The sequence below is a fragment of the Vicugna pacos genome, chromosome 9 (genome assembly GCF_048564905.1).
Source record: "Vicugna pacos chromosome 9, VicPac4, whole genome shotgun sequence".
Taxonomy (NCBI): Eukaryota; Metazoa; Chordata; class Mammalia; order Artiodactyla; family Camelidae; genus Vicugna; species Vicugna pacos.
The window spans coordinates 37,349,917-37,362,537 of NC_132995.1; the positions used below are offsets into that span (position 1 = coordinate 37,349,917).

General features: G+C 37.6%; 1 long non-coding RNA gene across 1 annotated transcript; it reads left to right on the forward strand.

The window, feature by feature from the left end:
• The first annotated feature begins 6,486 nt into the window (after positions 1-6,486).
• LOC140698486 (uncharacterized) lies at positions 6,487-11,146 on the forward strand. The gene is made up of 4 exons (XR_012076286.1): positions 6,487-6,773; positions 7,434-7,597; positions 8,086-8,127; positions 11,071-11,146. It is a non-coding gene; the product is annotated as an uncharacterized lncRNA (long non-coding RNA).
• Positions 11,147-12,621: the final 1,475 nt, after the last annotated feature.

Here is a 12,621-nt window from a genome sequence, read left to right on the forward strand (position 1 = left end):
AATCTGGGAAAAGGGAAACTCATTTGACCTGAACTGTCTTCATCGATACCTTCCCCTGGTGATTGCTCGACTCCTCATTTGACAGTGTAGACAGAGCCCTGAGGAAGGTTTCAGGGCAAATACAGATTGAGATAGTGAAACCTCAAAATATGTGCTTACTGCCAACTGTCTGATGAAGGGGAATCGTGTGCTGGCTGAGAGCATCGTGCTTTGATGTAATGTGGTTTAATTTGCATAACTCTACTTAGCTGGTAATATCTGCCAGTGGTTTTGATTATACAGTCAAAATGGAAGTTTTCAGGAGCACCAAATTTATGTGTGGAGTGCATGGAAATGTAAAGTGCCTCGGAGTTCCAAATGTTTTCTGTGTCATGTTGCAATACAAATGGGAAATGATTTTGTGAGTTAACAAACCATAGCAATGGAATTGGAATTAGAGGACCAATTTTTGAAGGATGGTTTTTCCATAGAGTTGTTTTGCATGAGTCTCCAATATACCCTGATATTTTCCACTTTTCTTGAAACTCAAGATCTCTTTATAATTCTTCAGTTAGAATTTACTATTTGCAAGATTTTACATTGGATGTTCTCCCTACTTGGACCACATTCCTATCATTCCCCGCCCTTTTTTTTTTTTTGATCTGTCAATTTTTATTTAATGTTTAGTTTTTAAATTCTAATCCCTCAAAATAGACTGTCTTTTTATCTTTGATCTGTTCCAGCAACTCCTTTTTCTTAAAATCTCATTTCAACTTGTACTTATTTTCACAAGGGACTTACCGCAATTATGATTTATTATTAGATATTTGCTCATAAATATATCTTGAATTTCTCTCTCCTTTCATTAGACTAAAGATACTGTGAACACAAGAATTATTTCTGCTTTCTTCAGAGCTGAATCCCCAACAAAGAACAGAGCAGGCACTCAGATATCTCTGGTTCCTGAGGTGCTGGGTGGCGTGTTGCACACAAGCCCAGGGAAGGTAATCAGTGAAAGCATCCTTTGAAAGCTTGACTTGGAGAAGTTACTCCTCTGAACCTGTTTCCCCTCACCTCACCTCAGGAAAACGTTGAATGGGGTGATACCTCATGGTCTGTCATACACAGGCTGAAGGGATGTTAACACTGTTTGTGAAGAACTATTTTTGGTTTAAAATAGATTTCCTTCCTTCATCATAGCCCATTTGAACCTGTTCATGTCTCTAATTTACTAACCATAAAATAATGGTTAGTAAACGTCATGTTCTAAATTTCAAAAATGCACAACAGCCTACTAGAAGATGTTCCAAACAGAATGCCTCAACTTACTTCTGTCCCCAAATCACTACTCAGATCAGGTAAACCACTGGACCTCTTCAGTGCTTGGGTGAAATGTGCTTGTGTTGTATGTAAAATGAGAAATGATAACAAAGGCATTGTTTCTTGCTCTAAATTTCCCACGTTTCAAATTGTTTTGTAACCGGAGCAACCAGGCAAGGGGGAAGAAGAACGTGTGCAGAGAGTTCTTGCCGATGGTGACAGAGCCTTGGGAGGTGTCAGAGGTAGAAGACCTGTTGCTCATGAGAGGTGGCCCGTGGCAGCGCCGTGCCTCCAGGGAAGAGGCTGAGGCTAAATCTTACCACAGGCAGTGTTTGAGTTTGATGCATCGCGGGCTGTGTGGGGAGTGAGGGTGCCTGCCGTCTGACTTCTGCGCACCTGTTCTCTTGGTGAGAGTAAAATGTTCACTTGGTTTTTCATTTTCATGTCGAGTCAATCAGGGAATACTTAGAATATCTTAGGAAAGGAAGGTAAATCACACCCTACACTAATGTGACAGCAAAGACAAATTACACTTACCTGAATATTCAACACTTTTTCTGATGAGGCAAGGTATATGAGAAAATGTAAATTTGTTTATTTTTTTCAAGATATCAAAATGGCAGTTTATGCAAATTAAGGGAATGAGATTCTCAAATGTAAAACCACAAGATTTTATGATTGTAACTACATTTTAATCAAGAGAAGAGATCCCTTAAACAAAAACACTTTAGTTAATTGAGGTGTGATAAGAAACACAGAAATATACCAATGTTCACTGTAAATTCCATCCTAATATTTATATTACAGATACGGAGTATTTGCTGCTATAACAGATAAACAGAGTGAGTTAGTGTTAATACAAGAACCAAATGTAGGACAAAGAGATGCCCCGGAAGGCACCTGAAATTCAAATTTATTTAGAGAAGCATTAGTTTAATAAACGAGAACATTCATATCTCACCTCACAGAGTTGTCTTGAAACTCTCCTGACGAAGCAAAAAGACAAAGAGTTGAGTTGAGAGGTTTACTAATAAATGGAGAAAATACAGGTTTGGAAAATGCTTGTGCCTGTTACTCCATTTCAGTGTCCAGCTGAACTGGGACTTAAATGCAAGTCTTGGTGAGTAAATTAGAACAGTGTGCCAGTGAGAAAAGAGAGAGAGTCATTGCACCTGGACCTGAGAGGCGCACAGTATATGATGGCGATCGTTGTGCTAGCGTTTGCCGGAGGTGTCCTGCAAGCCTGAGCAAAGTCAGTTTCATCTCTTGAGGTCTATTCCTTAATTGACACAAAATGCAAGTCCCCGGAATGAGGTTTGGCTGCTACCTTAAGGGCTGTGGGTGCTTTATCTTAATGTTTTATTGATGGAAGTCTGCCGTGCCCATCACTGGGACTGCAACAGGAGACTCATTAGTGAAACTTGCTCTCAGTTCCAAAGATCCTTTACCAATCCTCTTTGCTGGTTTGAAAAGCAGTAAAGAGAGAGAGTGATTTGAGCAGTGGCTAAAGGGTTATTTTCAAACTGCTTTTGGCATTCCCTTTTTGTAACTAGTATTTTATTTCATTTTCTGCTTTTACCTGTGGTTCCCCAAGAAGGAACTCTTTTACAAATTGAATCTCTCTGCCTTGACAGGTCTTGTGTTTTGTTTTGTTTTTTCCCCTCCTCTTAAGCTGTGGCCAGTGTACACTGTGACTCAGATATACTGAAGACTTCTAACTGTCTGAATATCTACTTTGTCACATTAGGGCAGTATTCAAAAATGTAAAACGTAGGGTCTTACTAATATGAGTTTATGTGTCCCACATTTTCAGGAGGTATGTGTCCCTAGTTTTCTCAGGGAGTCTTCACCTCATAAACATAGATGATTTCTAAGAAGGGTAATTCATCCTTTAACTACATGTTCTTTGATCACTTTACTTTTATAAGATCCTTGCTACAAACACAGTCTAAAATTGGAACATAAAATCTTTTCATCAGGTAATTTCCAGAATTTTACTTCTGAAAAGGTCACATCATATGCGAACATTGTACATAGACACCAAAATATTTCAAGAAGGCAACATGCACAATATGCAACAGATACTGAGAGCTGTAAAACTACACATAGCCATAGATTAATAGAAGTTAGGATAAGAGGTTTAAGAAAGGAAACGTAAAAGAAGAATGCGAGCAAAGATTTTTATCCTCCTTTTCATAAGAATATTATATCCGAACTGTTTATAATAGCTCAACATATATTACATTAATAAATAATAAAATTTTCATTAGGTGGCATAAGATTCAGGTACCCTCAATAATAATAATGATGAATTATTAATGAAGTTGAAAAGATAAAACAATTAGAAAAAGTAAAATCAAGCATAATGTATTATATGCAAAAAAAAAAAAAAGATAGACTGTCTGAAGTCACTAGTCATTGTGAGACACTTTTAGGCAGCCAGGCTAGTTACATCCATGCTATTTTGCTCTCCTAAGCCTATGCTCAGATGTGTAACACATAGAAAACTGATTTGAGACCGGGTTCTTCCTATCAGGACATGTTTTAATGACAGAATAATAGTCCCTTAAGGATGGCCACTCACTAATCCCCAGTACCTGTTAATACATGGCAGAAGAGACGTCTCAGAGAGAGTAAGGTTACAGGTCTTAAAACAGGGGGCTTTCTCCTAATCACAGGAGTTCTCATAACTAAAAAATGATGGATGAAGAGAGATGTGATGGAAGAAAGACTAGACTTGTAGTTGGTGACTCTGAAGATGGAGGATGGGGCCACTAGCCAAGGAAAGCAATGAATAGCCCTCATCTTATAAACAGCAAGAAATACAAAGACCTGGTTCCAGTTAACCCCAAGGAGCTGAATTACGTTAGCAACCCAATGAGCAAGAAATAGATTCTCCCACAGAGCCTCCAGAATGGGATACAGTTTGCTGACACCTCAGTTTTAGCTTGATGAGATTTATTTCAGACTTCAGACTTAGAGAAGTGTAAAGTATTGTCCTCAGTTTGTATTTTGGGTAATTTCTTACACAGCAATAGACAACTAATACGGTATATTATATATTTCATTTGTCCTTCACAGAATGGACCTCACACAGTGTTTTCTGAATATCCATTGATAAATAACTTTAATAAAGTTCTACAGTAAAAGTATGGTTATGAAATATTCTAATAGATGTGAATTAGTCAAACTGAGAAGGTTTGAAGTAGGATATTGAAGATTGGGTTAGGAATTTCATTCTTAATTTTTTTTTCTTGGTGTTCCATATAGCTGATGGATCAGCTATTAAAATATTTTTAGATAAAGAAACTAGATTACAAAGAAAGCTAATTATGTTGAAATATAATTATTGAAGTGTTCTAATCATGACAGAAATGTCAGTGCTTCCTTGTTAACATATTAAATAACCTCTTCAGTACTGTAATTTTTAAGTAGCATTATTAGAAACAATATTTCAAGGTATTTGAAACACTGCAATACGATAAGAAAACATCTGTGGTAGCCACAGGTGACAGTGTATTAACGTCACTCTGTGGTTTCCTTCCTTCATTAAACATAGGACAAAATATTAAATTAGGTGTATTTTTTCCCCTTCTGAATTCAGAACTCCTAAATTCTATCATAAACTCATGGATAAGAATCCCTTCTCTGTATCAGTGGACTGATTAGACTCCAAATCAGCCAGTGAAAAGTGACCTCTTTGACTTGAGCCAAAGAACAGATATATTTTAAAGACTATCAGTGATTTATCCCTGAGTAATGTGAACCAACCACACTGTTATGAGCAACCGGAATAACCATTTTTTTCCTCAACTCTTACTGGAACAGTAGATTCTTCTGTCATACTGACAGGTTAAACCAAATGGCAGCTTCTTGTTTTTACTTTTTGTTTATGATGGCTAAACTGAATTTTGCAAATGTTAATTATCTCGTTTTCTTTCAACATCTGTATTAATCACGTGGAGAAGTGATTAATTAAAACCAGCCACAACAAAATAGGTGCTGTGATATGACATGATAATTGCACTCAAGATGCTCACAAATTGAAGCAAAATTAGGCATATAAAGAAGTAATTGAAAATACAGCAGTTAAACCATATGTATACTCTGTTAGGGGTGTGAGGGAGTGGTGGGGTTGGAGGGATGTGGCAAGCCAGAAGCAATTAGGTGCGACTGGGGACTCATTCAGGGAACCGGTGATATATCTGAGCTGGTTCCTGAAGACTAAATACACTAGTCTTCAGTGGAAGTTGAAAAACTTCAACTTGACAGTATTGACATTTGGGCCAGGGTAAGCCTTTGTCATGGTAGGCTGTCCTGGGGATTGCAGAGTATTTAGTAATATCCGAGATATCAGCACCCCCAAGTTAGGACAAATTAAGTGTCTCCAAATGGCCGTGCGGAGCAAAATCACCCCGAGATGAGAACGAGAGCTCCAAGACTAGTGCTCTAAGGTACTCAGTGTCCTGCGGGCCTGCATAATATTAGCATCCCTGGGGAGCTTGTTGTAAATACAGCCTAAGACCCCACTCCAGAATTACTGAACTGAAACCTTCCCTTCAGCAGGACTCCTTGATAATTTGAATTCACACTGATGTTGAGAAGCCTCCTGGAAACAGGAATAACGTGCACATTGGCCAGAGGGCAGGACAGAGAGAAATGCAGGAGGGCAGAAGGTAGAACAGGGGCAGGACACAAGCCTGGGGGTCAAACAAGGGCCAGGAGACTACTCACCTGGACGAGCTCATGGAAGCATCCAGACAGCCCCTGGGGAAAGGGAATCAGCGAGTCGTTTTAACTGGAGAAAGAATCAGAGCAGATTTGCCTTTAAAGTGTAATTTTCTGTGTCTGTGGTCACTTTAATTGAACGCTTAGAAGAAGGAATGGGTGATTTGTGAATTTCTTTCGTATCACATCTCAAATTAGCAACTGTTAATTTTCTGGTTAATCCGAAATTATGACCTCTCCCTCTACTCAGAGCTGCCAGGGAACAGTGCAGAGAAGCACTTGATGTTTCCTTAAGAAGGCAGTCGTGTGGGATGGCTGGAGACGTCAGGTTGAGATTAAATCTTTATATCCTATTGAGATGGGTTTCCTGCTGTCCCAGAAATTAATGTGAGTTAATCATGGTCTTTCCACCCTTTGTCACCCATTTCCTCGTAGCTGAATTAGTCCACAGCACAGAAGCCTTACAAACTGGGAGGCCTGATTTTCCCATTTGGCCTGGGGGATAGGAAGTCAGAAGCTGGCAGAAGACGGATGCTTTGCAGAAGTGACAAATTTCGTCTCCTGGAGAAAGTTGCTGACTGCAGTGTTCCAATTGGAGCAGCTTATCTGCCCCTCCAGATGTTGAAATAATGACAGATGCTCAGAGGAAGCTTGACAAGAGGAAGAAAAGAGTCTGCTGAAGAGTCCAACCTGTTTGTATGCGGGAAAATAAAAGTCATGCTTACTGAGATCCGTATTCCAATGAGGTGTGTATGTACGTCTTTATAGCCAAAAGAGGCTGTTACTCTGTGCAAACCCACTGTAGGAAATCAGATGATTTTGTGTTACTGGAGATACAGACAGTGTAGAAATGTGATTCTTTTTTCATAAGATTAATAAATCATTATATCACTTTGTTAAATATGAGGTGGCCTCTGGGTACCTGTGCTGAATGACAGGACACCAGTTTATATAATGACTGGATGTGTGTGAGTGCATTTTTCACAGCTATGGCAGGTGGGTGAGTTTCTTAATGGTGCACAAAATTTCTGGCATTTAATATTGAGGATGTGTTTTAAAGTCATTAACTTATTACTAGACATCTAAATGAAGTATATAATTTAATACGTTGTAAACAAGTGCAATAGAAATCTTTTTTAATGAGTTGAAAGTTTGTGCAGCTGCAGAGTAAGTCACAAGATACTGACCTTGGTAATAGATTAAAGCGTGGACAGGAGAGTAGAGTGAATAAAAAGATGAATGATTAAGAGTTTGACTTATTTAAATGAACTTAAGTATATAGTGTTTGAAATATCAATCATAACTGATGTGTATGTGGAGAAAAAATTGTGCTGTTTTTATGTGTGTTTATCTTTTTCTGTATTCTTACACCTTTGTTTTTTCCTCTCCAATTTTTTTTTTTAAAGAGGTCATCAACCTCCTATGAAAGAAACTTATTCTCACCAAAGGAAAACTACCCAGTTGTAAAATTTATGGTTTACAAGATGAAAGAAACATTTCTGCAAACATTTCACCTTCCCTAAGAGATTTCTTTGCATCTTCCTTGGACTGCTGAAAGATCATCTTCACAGTATCCTTTGCAGTAACTTTTCATTCATGGCTGAAAAGTGCTTCTTATGAAATTCTTTCTGCATTGCGTTGAAGCCTAACTTTCCTTTGTGGACTCTGAACCATACTCCTCAAGTAAATCACATATTGATTGAATCTGAAAGCTGTAGTCCTGCTAGATCAGTGAGCGTACCAAAGAGGGGATGTGGGGAATTCAGAGAGGAGTACCAGGGAGTAGTAAGGACATGGGCTTTATCACCAGACTTGAAACAGAACATTCCATAGTTTCCTGATGGTGCTTTGGATCGTGCAGCTCTCAGATTTCTCTCAGCACATCTACATAAGCCACATCCTGAGAGAGCACGTTTACATTACATTTGTCTCCACGTGTCTCTGGTTTGAATGATTAACACAAACAAGCTAGGATCCCAGATGTTTATGAGGGTGTAGTGGGAGCTGCTTAGCCACAGGTGATATTTTTTTGTTCCAAATCCTTAACTTGATGTTTAGGGAAAAATACAGTCATCTGAGTCTTCTGGAGATCTACATGATGTGAGTAACAGAAATGGAAAAATAATTCCATTTTTTTAAAAATTTTCTGATGAATAAACCAGACAGCGTGCGTAAGTATTCTTTTTGCTACCTATTATCTACATCACTGGAGAAGAGATGATATGGGTTATACAAACTTTCGCAGTTAAAAATTAATTAATTTAGGGACATTTGTGTTGCAGGATCTGTATTCCAAAATGATTTGGCCAATTAATAAATCTCATTTCCAATTTGTGATATATATAACAGTATATTTGTTTTAGTATAGTTGGCCCAAATGCATGGTTTTTTTTTTTTCAGTTAAATATGTAACATAAAATTCACCGTCTTAACCATTTTTAAGTGCACAGTACAGTATTGTTAACTACATGCAGGTTGTTGACAATGAGTCTCTAGAACTTTTTCAACTTGCAGAACTGAAACTCCATATCCACTGAACATCAGTCCCCCACTTCACCCTCCCCCAGCTCATGACGACCCCCGTTCTACTTTCTGTTTCAAAGAGTTTGGCTATTTTAGATATCTTATATCAGTGTGATCATGCAATATGCTGTTTTTGTGACTGGTTTATTTCACTTAGCATAATATCCTCAGAGTTCATCAACCTTGTGATATATGACAGGATTTTAAGGCTAAGTAATATTCCACTGCATGTATATACTGAATTTTTTAATCCATTCATCTGTTGGGCATTTATGTTGCTTCCACATTTCAGCTATTGTAAATAATGCTGCAGTGAATATGGTTGTGCATGTATCTCTTTAAGATCCTGTTTTCAATTCTTATGGATATATGCCCAGAAATGGGATTGCTGGATTATATGTAATTCTATGTTTAATTTTAGAAAAACCCTATACTATTTTCTGTAGCAGCTGCACTTTTACGTTTTTCACCAACACTGCACAAGGGTTCCCTTTTCTCCCGCATCCTTGCAAACATTGGTTATTTTCTGGGTTGGGTGTGTGTTTGTTTTTAATAGTGACCAACCTACTGGGTGTGAGATGATATCTTGTAGTTTTGATCTGTGTTTCCCTGATGATTAGTGGTGTTGAACATCTCTTCATATGCTTGTTGGTTGTTTGTATATCTTATTTGGGGAAATATCTGTTAAAGTCCTTTGCCCATTTTTTTAAACAGGTTATTTTGGTTATTGTTGAGTTGTAGATGTTCTTTACAATACTGGATATTAATCTCTTATATGGTTTGCAAATATTTTCTTCCATTCGATAGGTTGCCTTAATTTTGATTTTTATAGTAATTTGTACTTTAGGAAGTATGATCATAACTTTGAACTTGAGCTTTTATGTGTTCCTCAAAGATATGGCAATCTAGTATCAATGGAATTTGACGGTGTAGCATTTGAGTCGATACAGGTCCTCCCTCCCACTTCCACTTATACCCATGGGCATATACATTCTTACTCTGTCTCTGTCTCTCATGCTCTTCTCCCCAATATTCCAATCTGCATGGAATTCCCATTTGAATTTTTCACTTTTTCATCATGTTAAAATTTATGATAAGATATATGATGGTATTAATGAAGATAACAATTGTATTTAAGGAATATTGTGAAACTATCCAGGTTTAATTTACAGCAATTAGAAATTTCACGGGACACAGTATAGGAGTTTTGAAGGCTCAAAGTGCATCGTAAGATCAAATGCCTTACTTATATACCACATTGTCTGATCTGAAAAGAGGTGTTGTATGTACGTCACATTATGAAAAAGAACTGTCTTCAGAAAGCCATAGCAGCCTCAGATTGAAATTTTGGAATATTTTATGTTGTTGGATTAAGGATAGAATATTTAGAATATGATGTCACATAGAAATTCCAGGCCCTATGGAAATACCTAAAATTAATAATGGAAAATAAGTCCAAAGGACTCTCTCAATTCAATAATAGCTATAATGACAATCATTTACTGTGTCAGAAACTATTATACATGCCTAACTTGTCATATGTATTTTAATCGGCACCTCAGCCTAGTGTGATCGATAATATTATTCTTCCCATTTTGGAGATGGGAATTCAGATGTAATGGAATATACCAGTGGTTACAAATACGGTGAGAGGAAGTGAGCAAATTTGTACCCAGGGAGTTTGGCAGATTCTGTGTGCTTTACTACCACACAATACTAACTCCTCTTTTGCTTACCTGCTGTAAGGACCTGAATATATTATTTATTGGATCAACATAGAAATATACAAAAAAATTAATTGTCAAAAAATGGAGATTGAGTATTTAAATTAATTAACATGTTCTTGGAAATTGATGGGTTATGTCTACTTTGCAAATATTTAACATCTAGGAACAGATAATACCTTTTGGTTGGAAAAGAGGGTTTCATTTCTATTAAAAAAAAAAACTTGGTTTGGAATAATTCGTCTCCTTTTTATAATGAGGTGAATGGCAGGATTTGCCAAATTGTGTTTCATGAGACCTAATTAAAATCAGGTGGGAGGGCAAGCGTGTGTCACCAAGTTGTTCTTAATAAAATGAGAATCAAATGGGACTAATTAGAGAGAGTGATAGCCTTCATTAGATTCCTCAGAGACCACCAAACACTGGCTAACTTTCCTGAATATCCAAGAAAAGATAAAGCTTGAAGCTCGTCCTTAGTCAGTAAAATGTTCCAAATGTACAAGCAAACAAAGTCTGAATTCTTTACTTTTCTCTGTTACTCATGACCTGTGGGACCTTGGAAGAGTTACACTGGATGAGTTTCTGTATTTGTAAACTGCAACATTTTAATGGAAATATGCCTGTAGCCAGAGTTCTGTGTGTCAGTTATGGCCCTGGGCCTTGGAGAGCTCCCTCAAGTCAAGGTGCTGCAGGGGGGCAAAATTTGCCACCTCAAAATGTCTCTATGGCCTGCAGATTATTTTGAGCTAAAAACAGGCCAAAAAGACTCACAAAGAAACTTTGACTTTCTCCTTAGTCTCCTAAAGGATGTCGGTAGAGGACCTGTTCCAGGAAGAGAGCTGTCACCTAGACAAGTACAGTATGAACGAGGTGAGCCACGGGGAGGAACCTAGCAAACACTGCTAAAATTCCTCTGTGTGTCCCACTGTCCCTGCAGGACCCAGCAAACATGTATTTACCAAACATCTGCTTTTCCATCTCCATGTTAATAGCCTTCCTCCCCTTTGCCCTTCCTCATTCTAAGAAGTAAATTGACAGGAGATGGATTAACAGGAGGAAATCAAACAAAAGTTTAGTAACATGGTTACATAGGGGAGACCCAGGAGAACTGAGTAATGTGCCAGGGTGGCTGAAGCCCTCACCTTAAGTGCCGTCCCCAGTTAAAGAGGATGCAGCGGGTAATGGTTTGGGACTTCAAAGGGGAGGAGAGATTATCTGCAAATATGTATGAGGAATCCCTGTATTGTTTGGAAGCTTCTGAAACTGAGTTATGGTGATTAATGTACAACTTTGTTTAATTTGCTAAAATTATTCAGTTGGACAATTAAAATTGGTAGATTTCATGATATGTAAGTTGAAACTCAAGAAAGCTTTTACAAAAATTTGGCCTAATGGGGATAGAAAATTTGACCCAGTGGGGATACAGTCCCAGAGTCCTTTCCTAGGCCTAAATATCCTGATTCTGTAATTTCGAGAATAATTTTTTTCCTTTTTCAGTTTTATTAAGTGGAATTATTACAGTTTGAATGCACATATACATGATACTGCATGTAAATACACACATATAATATACTGCACATATTTTTTGAGTTTGTATATATGTACTGATCAGTGTTTCTAAGAACAGATTAGAGCTTTAGCTTTTTAAACTTCCATAGTTATCAAAGGAATAAAGCCAACCACAAAATAAGAATCAACAGAATGTGATAATCCAGTCATAAAGGACAGTGAAATGTGCTTATACATATTCAAGAAACCAGTCATCTAAGTTAAAAAAAAAATGGACACAAATGACTAATTATTTATAAGATTCCACATGTAAGTGACATCATATGGCATTTTTCTTTCTCTTTCTGGCCAACTTCACTTAGAATGACAATCTTGAAGTCCATCCATGTTGCTGCAAATGGCATTATTTTATTCTTTTTTATGGCTGAGTAGTATTCCATTGTGTATATATACCACATCTTCTTTATCTAGTCATCTGTTGATGGACACTTAGGTTGTTTTCATGTCTTGGCTATTATAAATAGTGCTGCTCTGAACATTGGGGTACATGTGTCTTTTTGAATTTTATTTTTCCCTGGGTGTATGCACAGGAGTGGGATTGCTGGATCACATGCTAAGTCTAGTTTTAGTTTTTTAAGGAACCTCTATAGTGTCCTCCATAGTGGCTGCACCAATCTACATTCCCACCAACAGTGTAGCAGGTTTCCCTTTTCTCCACACCCTCTCCAGCATCTATCGTTTGTAGACATTTTAATGATGGCCATTCTGGCTGGTGTGAGGTGATATCTCATTGTAGTTTGATCTGCATTTCTCTGACAATTAGCAATGCTGAGCATTT